Below are 10,428 nucleotides of genomic sequence, written 5' to 3' on the forward strand. Positions count from 1 at the left end.
TATATATATATAATTACATATTAATAAGTCCTACTTGATTTATAGTTTTTACTTATCAATATTAATATTATGAATATATGATAAAATAATATATTTTTAGTAATATACAATATATAATATATTAAAAATTAAAATTACATAATAAAAACAATCAATTATATTTGAAACAAATAAAATACTAAAAGAAAATAGATATATTAATATAATAAATAATATAAAAATGAATTAAATTTGAACTAATAAATTAACATAATATATATCATATTGATAAATTGACATAATAATCAGAGATTTTAAACTCGAATCTAGCTTTTGTACATAAATGTTAAAGAGAAAAGAGATAATGTACAGATAGTATAAAATGATTTTATACCATTAACCAATCACAACTATGAATCCTGCTAAATCAGATTGTAATTTTTAAATCATTTACATTACATAACAAAACCATATATTTCTAATGAATTATACTGTAAATCTTTTTTACATTGATGTCAGAACATCTCCTCTAAACTCTATGATGCCTTATATATAACTTGATTTGAGTTTCAAATGTATTGCAAACTTTCTCATATAAAAGTATTGGTTTTTGGTTCTTTACAAATGGCTTTGCCTACCCAACTATCCTTTAACAAAATGTTTCTTCATGAAAATAGGTCTAGGTCTTTAGCTCTAGGATCATGGAACTCTAATATCTCTTGTCCAACTAAATGCAGCGCAACAAATGAAGTTTCAAATAATCATAATCAAAATATTCCTCGTCCATCTTCAATGTTCCAATTCCAACCTTCAATTTGGACCGATGATTATATTCAATCATTAAATAGTGAATATAAGGTACAGTCATCTATAAATTCTTATTGATTTTTTTTTATACTAGGTGTAATTTATTTATTTATTTTTATTTTGTAACTTAATAGTTGCATATTTTTAAAATATTAGAATATTAGTATTACTAGGTTTAATTTTTATATAAAATAATAATATCATTTGAAATTATGAGAATTTAACTTTTAGATATATTATAGTTAGATAGTTGCGGATTGAATAACATAATTATTAATTTTTTTATTTAAATATCAAAAAAGTATGTTGTGATTATTAATTTTTTTAAAAAATATAATTATTTTGAAGTTTACTATTTAAGTGTAGGATATTTATACAAAATAAATTAAATATTATGTACTATAATTAACAAATAATAACTTAGTCCATCATATTTTTTTAAAGGTAAAATTATTTAAAATCTCATATTTTTTAGTTGATAATATATAAGATTAAAATACAAATATTTATGTTTAATTAGTTGATAATATAAGACTAAAATATAAAAATTGATGTTATATATTTACATTTACAATTTGTATAAACCTATATTCATAATAAGTTTTAAATTATATCATATAAGTTTTTGTTGTATTTTACACATTTGTGAATCAGAATCATACGTATGTGATTCTTTAAATACTTTTAAAGTAAAAGTAACATACGGTCGAAAATCTAACAACTATCATTATCATTAAGTTTAAAACAGTACATATTAATTAAATTTAATTAGAAATATAGAAATTTTATTAAGATATTGTATTGTCATGTTTTTTATCTATTGTAAAATTTAGTTTGATATAATTTTGTTTTTATCCTAGAAAATAATTAATAATTAATTATATAATTATTTTTTGGTTTGATATTATTTATATATTTATATTTATTTTATCATCCAATAAAAAATTTAATGAAAGATAAATTAGTATCATTTTTGTATTCTACCGTGTATGAAATTTAGATTCTTCAATAAATAAATGATATATAATATCTCAAACTTATATTTATTATATAATATAATAATAGAGAAAGTTAAAAGTTTAAATTTCACCTAAATTAAATTTAGGTATAAACGTCAATTTAATCGTCATGAATATAATTCTTTTTACAAACATAATATATCATCATATTATTTAAATTTAATAAAAAGCAATTGATTAAGTACGAATTAAAATTAAATTTATGAAAAGATCAATATATTTTTTACAATAAAATTTTTAGGGATACTATTATATTTAAATATACCTAAGAGAACTTGAATTAAAATAACATTTCAAGAGTTGCTTGAAAAAAGTAGAAAAAATGCAAACTAAAAGTTTATAAGACAAACATACAAACAATATTTCTTTTGGTAGAATTACACTCTATATAAACTATAACTGATCATTTTAATATTTACAATTTTATTAATACGATAAATAAGTTAACGAATAAAATTTATTTATTTTAGAAATTGAATGATCATAGTTAAAATATATGTTAACTTAATATAAAAAAAGAGATTTTTATTATCAACACTTAATAAAAGTTATACTCCACTATTTTACAAATAAAGATAATAATAATATAAATAATTATTAAAATAGTAAAAAATATCATTATACACAAAATATGTTTGATCAATACACAAAATGTTCATTATAAAATATATAAAAATATCATTAAAATAGTAAAAAATAAAGTGTAACAAAAATTAACTAAATAAAGTAAACAAATGATAAATAATTTTATTTATTATGATACATAAAAAATTCATTTGATAAATTAATTTTCAAAAACAATTTTAAATTTAAAAAAATGTATTTGATAAACAAAATATCCAAAACAGTTTTAAAGTTAAAAATAAATTTGCTAATTTGAATTTTAAAACTTTTTGTATTAACTCATATAAATAAAAAACATTTTTATTATATTTCATAATTAAATTTTGAATTATATAAAATTTAATATATAATTTATTCACTAAATAAAATGAAGACCAAATCTTCTTATAAGTTTTATAAACTAATCGAAACTGAGTTTTTATCATAATTAGTTATTAAAATATTTTATATTTGTGATTTGTGATTTATATTTATTATTTTAAAAAACTAAATAATTTAAAATTTATATAAAAATATGAATGAAGTAGTAAATAATTTTATTATTACTAGATGCCTTTTATTTTAAATTTTTGTTGAATAGTAATAATAAATTAACTTATTTTTTGTTTTTTAATTTTATATTATCATAATAGTTGTGTATAATTTTATGATTATTAAGATGAAATTTAGTAAATATTTTTTTAATTAAAATAAAAACAATAAAGAGTTTTATTAGTTTTTTTTTGTAAATTTATAATCCGAATAGGAATATAAAAATTAATAATAATAATAAAAGTACTATAATTATTATTATTCATAACTCATAAATTATATCAATTTTAAGATATTATAATCATATCAATTTTATTAATATTTTTAATTAAAAAAATGTGAGATTGACACAAATTTTTAAGTAGAGTTTTCTCAAAGATTGCCATCATGAATCTTAAATTTATATTAAATAGATTTGTTAAACATTGATGCAAATACCAACCACCCATGTAATACTTGTTTTGCGGGTGATGAAGACAAAAATAATAAAAAGAATTATGTCGAAAGTCAATATATAAAGCCCTATTTGTTTTACCTTTAAAAAAACTTTTTTCTTTTGTATTTTTAAAAATGGATTCTATTTTACAATATTACAAATTGTTTTATATTCATTTTTTAAAATTAAATAATTAATTTTGACATTCTATAACATAAGCATATATTATTATTAAAAATTAAATTTGAGACCAACGTTCTCATAATGTGAAGTTTATACAGAAATAAAAGGCAATGGACAATCAACTGCGCCACAACTTCTTTTTTATATTGGAAAATTAATTCTCTTAAAAATTACATTCATGGACTTATGAGATACAACATTGCTATTCACAAGGCTTCAAATTCTCTATAAAAGATTAATTGTTTTTGGTGCTAGGAAATCTAAAGTGTCAAATGTAAATGATATGAAGATTAAAATATAGTCGAAAACTCAAATTTTAAAAAAAGTTGTATTTTAAAAATGATTTTTATGAAAAACAATTTAAAATAGCTTTAAAATTAAGTGATTTTTTGAAACTTCGATATCAAAAAAAAGTTTCAATAAAATGAAGAAATATCTAAAATAGCATTTTAAGAATTATATTTCAAATTAAATTTTTATTTAAAACTTTTATAAAAAAATATTTTTATAAACTTTTTTTTTACAATATTTTATAATATTATAAAAATCATTTTTAAAAGAAAAAGACGAAACAAACGGATCATAATGAGCACATGTTTGTTAAACATCCATGCAAATACACGTCATCGTAAATAAATTATTTTTGAAAAATGTTAATAATATTTAGTTAAATAAATTGATGCAGGACGAAATATATGCAAAGAAATTCAGAGTATTAAGGGAAGAAGTGAGAATGATGTTTAACAAAATGGAAAATGAGGTTGATCAACTTGAGTTTATTGATGTATTGCAAAGGCTTGGAGTTGATTATCATTTCAACAATGAAATAAGGAACATGTTGGACAATATTTACAACACACAAACATCCAACTTGAAGAATAGTAACTTATATGCCACAGCACTCAAGTTTAGACTCTTAAGGCAGCATGGTTATGACATATCTACAGGTTAATTAATATTAATCATAATTAAACAATAAATAAAAAGTTTTAATTTCTTAAAAAATATTAAATTGTAGTTTGAGTTTTTGTTACAGATGTTTTTGTTTGCTTTCAAGATGAAATGTATAATTTGAAGAAAGACCAAACAATTGATGTTGAGGGAATATTGTCAATGTATGAAGCCTCATTTCTTTCATTTGAAAATGAAATTATATTGGATGAGGCAAGAGATTTCACAACAAAGTTTCTCAAAGAGTATTCAAATAGACCATGCTTTGGAGTTTCCACTACATTGGAGAATTTCTCAATCGGAGGCACGTTGGTTCATTGATATTTATGAAAGACAACATAATAAGAGTTGTGTGTTACTTCATTTTGCTAAATTAGATTTCAACATTGTTCAAAGTATCTACCAAGAAGAGCTTAAATACTCGTCCAGGTAATAAAGCAAAAATACATTATTTTTTACGTTAAGTTTGACATTGTTTATTATATTTACAAGATGAACAATAATTTTTTTTAATGAAATAATTATTTGCACGAGTTTAAAATATCTTTTCTCACTCTCATATAAGATTATCCTTTCTCAGTAGATACAATCCCATATAAGGAGCATATCTAGTGAGAAAGAGTAATTTTATATGAGAGTGAGAGGAAAAGATAACGATCGTTGATTAAAATAAACAGTTGAGATCTAATATTTTGTGTAAATTATCCACGTGATCCTCTATTTGCTCAACTGTTTTCAGTTGAAAAAAAAGAGGATCACGTAATGAGATATTAAATCTCAACGGTTTATTTTAATCAAACGGTTGTTATTTCTTCCTCTCACTCTCATATAAGATTTAACTGCCTCATTAGATCACTCCCATGTATTGAACATATCTAGTGAGAAAGAGTAATTTTATACGAGAGTGAGAGGAAAAGATAACGACCGTTGATTAAAATAAACGGTTGAGATATAATATTTTGTTTAAATTATCGACGTGATCCTCTTTTTTCTCAACTGTTTTCAGTTGAAAAAAAAGAGGATCATGTGATGAGATATTAAATCTCAACGGTTTATTTTAATCAAACGATTGTTATTTCTTCCTCTCACTCTCATATAAGATTACCCTTTCTCACAATATATATATATATATATATATATATATATATATATATATATATATATATATATATATATATATATATATATATATATATATATATAAAAGCAAGTGTTTCAAATTAAGTATATTTATGATTTTTATTTACTTGGATGTAAAGTATTGTGTCCCGTGTCACTTCATGAAAGTTTTTTTAATCATTAGTAAAAACTTCAATTCTATGTGATCACTTATATCATTAAGGGTCCGTTTGGTGCGCGGGATATGATAGAAACATGATAGGATATCAAGCAGGATAAGGATATGATATGATATTGACATGATAAGACTTATCTTATCATGTGTTTGGTTCACACAAGATAACAAATAGTATATATATATATACCCTTGTAAAATAACTTTATTTTTTCTAAATGATTTTATAAAATATTTTAAAATTTATAAATTGGTAAAAAAATAAATTTTTTCAATAATTAAAAAAAAACTCATTAATACTATTGAGTAAATAATTTAAATATATATATATATATATATATATATATATATATATATATATATATATATATATATATATATATATATATATATATATATATATATATATATATATATATATATATATATATATATATATATATAAAAGTTCAAGTTCCCTAATGAGTATATAGTGTACCTGGTAGTAGTTTTTCATATCAACCATGTAGGTAGTGAAAATGTTTTTTATTGAGAGCAGGATAGCTAGATGTTGATAGTATGTAAAGTTACATTGAAATCATGTATGTAGTTTACCTGATACAATGGATTTGGTATTCTTGCAGTCCCAAAAAATAGAAAGAAGTCAAATCGAAATTTGTCAGCTATTCTACAAATATTTTACTGAGTCATACATACACATATAGATGACAACATAACTTTATAGAAGTGAAATAATATGTATAAATTAGACAACAACTTCCCATTTAATATGTATAAATTAGATTAGGCAAAAGTGAAATAATAAACATAAAATTTTAGCATAAAACGGTATAAAAATATTATAATGAAACAAAAAAAATAGAAGAGATGAGAGATTAGTGAAGATGAAAATGAAAGAACATAAGAGAGGAGAGATTATAGAAGAAGATGTGCGATAAAAACGAAATTGAAAGATGGAACATTTGCATAAAAATGAGAAGGTGAAAAAGAAAGAATATAAGATAGTAAAGATTATAGAAGAAGAGGTAAGATGTATGTGGGTAATAGAATTTGAGAAGCTCTACAATCTCATAACTAAAAGAAGATGATTATTCCAGATTTCTGTTACAAACATTTACAATGCATAAGGACTGAATTGCCTTAGCTTTTCCACATATATGCTATCCTATACTACAATATGAACAATGAGTAAAAGATCTTTACAAACAAAAGCCCTATAAAAAATATGGGTTGGCCCACTACAATATGCATACTGTCGCACGCTCGCGAAAAATGAACAGAGTCGCCACCAATATATTTATCCCATAAGGGAAAGGAATATCAGAAAACCTAACAAAGGAAGGAACAGGGTTTTGCGACCAGAGAATCTAGGTGCGGGAGTCGGTTACGCGAGGGGAAGGTATTAGCACCCCTCACGCCCATCGTACTCGATGGTATCCACCTATGTCTGTTTCTATCTAATGGGTGTATATCTATGTCTATGTCTACATGCGAAATGAATGCAAAATGTAGGGAAAATAAAGAATTGTACTCGCACGGGCCCTACCCCGCTGCCTACGTATCCTTTTCAGGAATCAGAGTTACCGTAGCTCGGCTAAAGATTTTCTGTTTGTTTTTGTGTTTTTTAATTGGGCGGAGTCAACGTTCACGTTCTTGCATAAGGGAAGACCTACGATGCGTACGAACGGAAATGACATTGCCCTTAGGTGCCAACGAGGCAAAAGAAAAAGAAATGATTGGTTTGTGTCTTTTAGGGTAGATAAGTGATGAACAGTTCCCAATACCGGGCCACTCACCACCTTCTCTACTTTGCTTTAGTCTGAACCGTTGTTATGTGTGTTAAAGTGTTTTTGATTGTGTATTTTTTAAGGGAATTTACTTTACGATTCGAATCACATGAAATGTACAATGATCGAGAAGCAGATTAGGGAATGAATCCCACTCGCTTCCATCCCATTATGTAATGTTTGAGAAACAGATTAGAGAATGAATCTCACTCATTTCTCTCCCATTAATTAATGTTTGAGAGACAGATTAGGGAATGAATCCCACTCGTTTCTCTCCCATTAAGTAGTGACCGAGAAGCAGATTAGGGAATGAATCCCACTCGTTTCTATGCCACTAAGTGATTGAGAAATAGATTAGGGAATGAATCCCACTCATTTCTCTATCACTTGCTTAATGTGATTCGCATCTTCCTTTTATTAATGTTTTAAAGAGTTGAAAGGAAAAAGAATGCAATAGGGAACTAGATCTAACATTCTAACCTATGTTATTCTAATCTACAAATGGCCCTAAGGTCGAGGATAACTATCCTATCTCAATTCCTCTTAACAAAGAAGGAAGAGTCTAAGGGAACATGGCAAGCAATAGTAAGGAGTAAGCAACATCAAAGCAAGAAATGAGAGGCTAAGCATGGAAACAAGAGAAAGAAGCCCCAATTCAGTAGCAAAACAAGGGATTGAATGTCCCAAATCAAATACAAAAGCATCACGGTATCATACAAAAATATCCACAAGAAGTTACCAAAGTATCGCATGCGCCGTTACTTACCAATTAGCGAACGAACATCAATTAATCAAAACAAAAACAAGTGAACACATGAACTAGGCTTGAAGTCAGTAGCAAACTCATTCATTTAATTCTAATATCCTATGTTAATCTACATTAGTCAATTAGCATGAAGCAATACAAAACTCTAACCAAAACTAGACAACACTAGGTTAATACTAGCTAAACGGTTTCGAATCATGAAAGAAGTTAGAAACATGCAATCAAATGGTACAAGTCAGTAGCAAATAGCCTTTACTAGATGCCTAAACAATCACAGAATCATGCCAAGGAGTTTCACACAAAATTACGGGTCATTTGTACAAGTTACGGTGCGATCGTCAACCAAAAACAAAGTATTCACATGTGAGAAAGAAAAATCGAGCAAAGTATGAAAACATGATTCAAAAATTCCAATTCCAGGTCTTAGGACCTCTAAACATCCCTAGTTATATGTACAAAAGGGAACCAACATTATTGCAAGAACGCATTTCAATTTGAGAGCACAAACGTCACGGACATCTATTAGAACCGCGTGTTAATCGAGTCAAACAACACTAACCAAATACCAATCAAAACAAAGAATTAGGAAATCATTTTTTGTACACAACATCATGGATTAGTCTACAGTAACTATACAAAAATTGGTGATTAAATTCTAATCCTAAGGTACTAAACGAAATTGCTTTGCAAAATCTATCGAAACATGAAGGAGGATGAACATATATGAAGAAAGGATTTATTAGAAATAGCAAAATAAAATCTAAAAATATGCAAAAAATACTACAATTATGTACACACAAAATCCTACTTAAAATCTATTTTTATTTATTTTTTATTTGAATTAAAAATGGTTTATGCATTAAAAGTTAGTAGTGAAACAAAATTGAAATACAAGAAAATTAGAGCAAGCAGGGGTGTATTAGTAAAAATGATTTGAACTGGATTCTGTATTAATGGGTGCTTGGGCCCAGAATAGGGGTGTGTGAAAAGCGATGCACCAGGCCCAGTCCATTTTGGTCCCTTAATTTTTAAAACATTCAAATAGACCCCTTATCTATTAAAAAGGTGGCACGTTAGTCCTTTCCGTCAATGTGATGGAAACGGACGTTAGACTGTGCATATGTGGCGTCTGACGTGGCTATGTTTTACACGCATGGCAGGATGACGTGGCATGTGTTATCACCAACTTCCTGAAAATTCTAAAAATTATTCCAAAACTTTGCCCTCTCTATGGTTTGAACTCAAGACACTTTAGTTATGGTACAAATGGGTGTACCACTAGGCTATGCTCATTTTGGTTGCTTTCTTTTCTTTCTCCAGCTACTTATTAACTACTGCATTAGTTGATTTCTTTTGCTTCTACATTAATAATAATAATAATAAAAATAATAGTAATAATAAAAATAATATGACTAATAATAATAATAGTAGTAATAATAAAATAATAGTACTAATAATAATAGTACTGATACTAATAGTACTAATATTAATAATAATAGTAGTAATAATAAAAATAATATTACTAATAATAATAGTAGTAATAATAAAATAATAGTATTAATAATAATACTAATAATAATAATAATAGTATTAATAATAATACTACTAATAATAATAGTACTAATACTAAAAAATACTAATACTAATAATACTGATAGTAATAATAATACTAATAGTAATAGTAGTAATAATAAAAATAATAACACTAATAATAATAGTAATAATAATAATAATAGTAATAGTAGTAATAATAAAATTAATAATACTAATAATAATAGTACTGATATTACTAGTACTAATAATAATAATAATAATAATAATAATAATAATAGAGATAATAATAATAATAATAATAATAGTAATAATAATAGTAGTATTAACAATAATAACAATAATAGTAGTATTAACAATAAATATAATATTAATAATAATAATATTAATAATAATAATAATAATAGTATTGATACTAAAACTACTAGTAATAATAATAATAATAATAATAGTAATATTAATAATATTAATAATTATTAATTATTATTATTATTATTATT

The 10,428-nt window shown here is 24.3% G+C and overlaps 1 pseudogene; it reads left to right on the plus strand.

Annotated features, from left to right (window-relative positions):
* The first annotated feature begins 574 nt into the window (after positions 1-574).
* LOC131624651 (myrcene synthase, chloroplastic-like) lies at positions 575-5,651 on the plus strand (annotated as a pseudogene).
* Positions 5,652-10,428: the final 4,777 nt, after the last annotated feature.

The sequence above is a fragment of the Vicia villosa genome, unplaced genomic scaffold, assembly GCF_029867415.1.
Source record: "Vicia villosa cultivar HV-30 ecotype Madison, WI unplaced genomic scaffold, Vvil1.0 ctg.000146F_1_1, whole genome shotgun sequence".
In the NCBI taxonomy this organism is placed as follows: domain Eukaryota; kingdom Viridiplantae; phylum Streptophyta; class Magnoliopsida; order Fabales; family Fabaceae; genus Vicia; species Vicia villosa.